Here is a 6,022-nt window from a genome sequence, read left to right on the forward strand (position 1 = left end):
CCCTGGGGGCGGGGCTGACGAGAGGGGCGTGGCGTGGGCACCTGCCGCGCTGGCGAGGCGCAGGACACGTGTGTGCGTGCGCGTGCGTGCGTGTGCGGGCGCGCGTGTAAAACAGCAGGGGGGTTGAGAGAAAGCAAAGCGACCCCGCCCCGAGCCTAGTGTCGTAGGGTTAAGGTGGCACAGTCTGGACGTACGATGAGATTTAATCTTGAGAGACAAAAATGAACGTTTACAAGAAGTGCAAAATAAAATACCCGGAGTGCATTTGGACTAGAAAGACCAGGTCCACCTGGCAGCGGTGATGACGCTCCCACTTTGTGCCAGGCGTAAACGAGGACTAAAGTTCAGGGTGCCAACGTTCTAATGGAGGAGGCAAGAACGCAGAGATTCCGGAATGCTTACAGATGTCGTTCTCCTGGTGACTTTACAGCTGGGGAAACTGGGACACGCCCAGGGTCACACAGCCAGGTCAGTGGGAGTCCGGGTTGGAACTCCGCAGACCCGGCGTGAACCTCCTGGGGAGCTGCTCCTTGTACACTAGACCCGTAAAGGTGCTCTCGGAGGAGAGGCGTCGCCACGTGCTTCCCCGAGAGATCTCCTTCGGTTACTTTGTAGCTATCTTGGATGTTTCTAATTGTCCACGTGCTCTCCCCGCGTAGAAGGCGAGATGCAGGGAGAGTGAAGGGAAGGGAAAGCGCCTGGAGAGATCCTTCCCTCTCTAGACGGAGATCGCCTGCCTTTTACTTTCTGTGTCTTGCATGCTAATGGGGAGACAAGACAGAGTGTGCATAATTGTGCGCTTTATGAATGTAAAGGGGAGGTTCTAGCTGGGAGAAGCACTTGGGGGCTTTTCTCAGTCCTTCTGTCTGCTAGTACCTTCCTTTTGAGATTACCTTCCATTTTTCTGTATGTATCTATACATATCTATACATAGCAGGAGTCAGGAGGACCTGAGTTCAAATCTCACCTCAGACACTTGACACTCACCAGCTGTGTGTCTTGGGCAAGTTACTTAACCCCAATTGCCTCATCCTGGGTCATCTCTAGTCATCCTGACGAATATCTGGTCACTGGATTCAGATGGCTCTGGAGGACAAGTGAGGCTGGTGACCTGCATAGGCCTCCCTCACTCAAAACAAAGTCAAGGGCAAGTCACCTCATCATTTTTCTGATGGCATGGTCTTTGGCAACCAAGGACGAACACATATATAGAGAGGCTACAGTTAATTCCAGGTGTTCTCTGCCTGTTATATTAAACTTCCTCTCTGGAGCATAAGAAAAGAAAATGAAAGATAAATAATGGAGTATGGATGAAAAAACGTTTATTAAGCACATACAATGTAAAGTCAAATTAGTTAGGATAGAGATGAAATGATTGAATCTTAAGGATCTGAGGAGAGCCACTAACTTAGTATGGTGGGAGAAGAGAAAACCCAGGATATAGCTTGGGGCACCCCCATGGTTAGTGGATGTGACTTGGATGAAGATCGATCAAAGGAGACTGAGACTGGGCAGGCAGGCAGGAGGGAAACAAAGAATAATGTCTTAAAAACCTGGAGAGGAGAGAGTATCAAAAAGAGTGACTGAGCTGTCAAATATTTCAAAGGACATGTCTGTAAGTTCCCTTAACAGAGCCCCAAAATATTTGGCTAATGATTTTTTTCTAACATACAAACAACATGGCCCTTGTTTAAATATGGATAAGAAATCCTATGAATCCCCATTTATTTGATTCTGTACTATTTGAAGTTATAATTATGTAAAATATGGTAATTAGTTTCAATCCAATGGAAATGGGCAGTACAAATTTGAATGTGACTTCAGAAGATACATTATTTGTGCAAATAGGGACCTACTTGTAATGCATGCGTATAACAGAATTTATTATTATTTTTAACTATATTCTTTTAAAAATCAATCTTACTTTATTTTCAGCTCCAGATTCTCTCCCTCACTCGTGCCTCTAAAGCAAGAAAAATAAAATCTGCAACAAACATGTATAGTCAAAGAAAACAAATTCCCACATTAACTATTTCCAAAAAACCTCATTATGCCTCTGATTGCTTTCTAAGTTCACCACTTCCCTATCTGGAGTTGCGTAGCATGTTTCTGGAATTGTGGTTGCTCCTTCTTTTATCTAAATTCTTTGCTTTGATCTTATGTTTTAAGATAATTTATATTACTACACTTAAGATATACACTGACTTATCGAAGTAGAATTAGACATTTGAAAACTTTAAAAAAAAATACCATTTTGACAAAAGAACTTGGTGTAAGCAAGACTAGCCCCCTCTGTAAGTGAAGGCAGGAGTCACCTACTTTTATTGACCCCAGATCGTATAGACAAGGGACTTCATCAAAAAGTTATCAAGAAGGGACTTCCAGTTAAGATGGTAATGTGAAAAGGTTTTTACTGTGGGAAACTTGACTAGCAAACTGCTTATCAAAGATCTAAAAGGATGCCAGATCAGTAGGAAACATCAACATAAGTTCCTCCATACAGTCTAGGACTGAACAAGAGAATTAGAAGCCTTGGTGGATACTCTAAGAGGACCTCAGAAGCCTGTAAAAAGGACTGTCCAGACCTGGTTCCAGGATGCCTGAAGCCAGTGTAATCTCTAACATCCAGTATCCTTCGAGGGCCTCAGTAGGGGACAAATTCAGCTTCTACTTGGTGATTATGTAGGGAAAAAGAAATGGAGACAAGGCCAAGACCAGTGCTCCAGTCCCCCCTCCTCCCGACCAGGAGATTGAGGTAGAAGCCAGGGATTGTAGCAGAGGGCAGAGAGTCTCTGTCCCAGGCCAAGACTTTGAAAGGGAGGAAAACCAAGAACCAGCCATCTCATCCAAGACTCCAGAAAGGCATTGAGAGTACAATCTGACTATGCCAGGAACAGGACCACGTAGGGCTTGAAGCTGCTACATGAGGTTGCCCTATTCTGCCACAACCCCATCTTCTACCCTTTCTGCCAATTCCTCCATCTTCTTATTCTTTCTTGGCGAGGTACTGATGACCCATCCCCATCTCTGCTAGAGGAATCCTGTAGGAAATTTCTGCCCCAGGTCCACTTCCTCCCTTTTGACCAATCCCCTCCAGGCTCCCCACTTTGGAGAGCAAACATCATGTTTACCCTAAATCCTTCTATATGCATTATCTATCCCCAGTTAGTGTGATTTCCTTGAAATCTGTTTCAAGGGGATTGCTATTTTTTTCTATTTGTACTCTCAATAGGTTAACATAGCAATTAACTCCTAGTAAGTATTTACTAACTGTTTTTCATTTATTTTATTCATGTTGGAAGCCCCGTAAGTCTCAACCCACCAGGCCCTGCCCAAGCCTGCCCCAAGGCTATCCACTCATGCTACACGAAATTAGTTTTTAGAAAGATGTATCAAATAAGGTGTAAGAACAGTTGATACAAAACATTCCCCCCCCCCCCCCCCAGCCAAAAATCTGTGACAGCCTTCGACCAGTACATATACAGTCCAGGGGAAGTTAAACTCAAACTTAGAAAGCTCATGTTGCAAAGGGATGATTCATAGCTCTTGGTTGTTGAAAGTCCTTCTGTTTTGTGGGGACACTAATGAAGATCCCCTCAGAAATGGCACAGCTTTTTTTGTTGTGCTTCTTGTAGGGTTCTGAAGCTGCCTTTCCTCTGAGTGTCTATTTGTCCTCAATTCCCAGTGTAGACAGCTACTGCTGTTTTGGGGTCACCCATGAGGAATCCAAACAAGGACTCTCTTGGGCTAAGGAGTGGCCCTTTCAATTTACCTTGACTGGAATGACTGTCTCTCCATCACTGAGAAAGATTTGAATACAGATCTTACTGACTCAAAATCTAACTCTCCTCCAGCTAACTGCCATTAGAAGTGACCAAGGTTATTTAATTTATGTTTTCTAAATTTCAGAAGTTTTATAAGTGTGAATCAATCTGTATATACATTACAGTTCTTTAAGATAGTTTCATTTCATTCATTCAAAATGTATCTTGTAGAACCAGAATGTGAAGAAGGACATGTAAGAAGGTGAAGGCTGCTGCTGATTAGATTCAAGATTAATGTTCCTGAACTGTGAAAGCACATTAGGTCTTATCACCTGAAGCCATTTCAAGAGAGCCCCTGACAACCCTGAGACATAAGGAGCTATACGCATCATTCTTTTATGTTTAGATGTTAACTTTTCCTCTTTTTGAGACTTTTTTTTTTACTTGATAACGTGAGATGTTTCTGATTAAATGACCTTAATTCTGAACCTTGAGAGGAAGTGGAACACTTAGTTTCTCATATTCCAAATCTTAGTCTAAAATGCTTCAAAAACTGGAGTGTAATTCTTTACGTACTTATACGTATATCTTAAATAAACCTTGTTCTGTTAAAAAAAAGATAGTTTTATTTTTATATAGTGTTTTATTTCAGCCATAGTTTTAACCCCTATACATTATGACAAGCTAAGCTCAATTTAGAACTTTTCTTTTTTCTTTTTTTTTAGATTACGACATACATTTCCACAGAATTTTGAGTTCCAATTTTTCTCCCCATCTCTCCCCTCCCCCCACCTCATAACACCTTGCATTCTGATTACTCCTTTCCTCAATGTGTCCTCCCTTCTAGCACACCCCTCCCTTCCCTTATCCCCATCTTCTCTCTTTTCTTGTAGGGCAAGATAGATTTCTATACCCCATTACCTGTATTTCTTATTTCCCAGTTATATGCAATAACAATTCTCAACATTCATTTCTTATACTTTGAATTCCAACTTCTCTCCCTCCCTCCCTCCCCACCCATCCCCACTGAGAAGGCAAGCAACTCAATACAGGCTATATATGTGTCGTTTTGCAACATAATAGTCATGTTCTGTAAGACTAACTATATTTCCCTCCATCCTACCCTGTCCTCCCTTTATTCTATTCTCTCATTTGACCTTGTCCCTTCCCAAAAGTGTTTACTTCTAGTTGCTCCCTTCTCCCACTTGTCCCCTTTTGCCCTACTTTCATTAGTGTAAGACAGATTTTCATACCAAATTTAGTGAGCATGTTATTCCCTCCTTAAGCCATATGTGGAGAGAGTATCTTCACTTTTCCCCTATCGCCTCCCTTTTCTCCTCCATTGAAAAAGCTTTTTCTTGCCTCTTCTATGAGTGATAATTTTCCCCATTCCATTTCTCCTATCTCCTCCCAATATATTCTTCTCTCACCCCTTAATTTTATTTTTTTTAGATATGATCCCTTCCAATTGCTCTATTGTATTTCTCTTTATGTTTTTCTTGATTCATTTGTTTGTATTTCAAAACAAAATTCTTTTACTCATCTTTCCTCTTTTCATCAGGAATACTTAGAAGTCTTCTATTTCATTGAAGTTGCATCTTTACTCCTGTGCAGTTATATTCAGTTTTGCTGGATTAATTATTATTATTTTTTGTCATAGATCATCTTTTTTCTTTTGGAATACCTAATTGCATGCTCTCCATTTGTTTATAGTGGTAACTGCTAAATCTTGTGTAATCCTCATCATGACTCTTCAGTCATTGAACTCTTTCATTCAGGCTACTTACAGCATTTTTTTCATTTGACTTAATAGTTTTGGATTTTGCCTATAGTATTCCTGAGAGTTTTTATTGGGGGATTTCTTTCAGGAGGTGATTGGGGAGGATTCTTTCCATTTCCATTTTGCCCCTTGGTTCTAAAATATCTGGGCAGTTTTTTCATGATTTCTTTAGTTATGATATCTAGACTCATTTTGATCATAGCTTTCAAGCAGTCCATTGATTCTTAAAAGTAATATATTCTTGATTTGTTTTCCAGGTGAGTTGATTTTGATAAGAGATACCTCACATTTCCTTCTATTTTTTCAGTATTTTGACTTTGTTTTAATATTTCTTTTCGTGATTATTCCATTGTAGTCTTCAGATTGGGCTGGAAACTGGTATCGACACTCTCCTCAGTCCTGGGCTCCAAGCCATAGTTGTTGCTTGTTTTGGAACTTGTACCTTTCATCTGGTACATAATCTAAGGCCTAGGACTAC

The 6,022-nt window shown here is 41.0% G+C and overlaps 1 long non-coding RNA gene across 1 annotated transcript; it reads left to right on the forward strand.

Annotated features, from left to right (window-relative positions):
* The first annotated feature begins 68 nt into the window (after nucleotides 1–68).
* On the forward strand, nucleotides 69–4,382 carry LOC140496826 (uncharacterized). The gene is made up of 2 exons (XR_011964406.1): nucleotides 69–468; nucleotides 3,996–4,382. It is a non-coding gene; the product is annotated as an uncharacterized lncRNA (long non-coding RNA).
* The last annotated feature ends 1,640 nt before the right edge of the window (nucleotides 4,383–6,022 follow it).

This window comes from Notamacropus eugenii, chromosome 3 (genome assembly GCF_028372415.1).
Source record: "Notamacropus eugenii isolate mMacEug1 chromosome 3, mMacEug1.pri_v2, whole genome shotgun sequence".
NCBI classification, from domain to species: Eukaryota; Metazoa; Chordata; class Mammalia; order Diprotodontia; family Macropodidae; genus Notamacropus; species Notamacropus eugenii.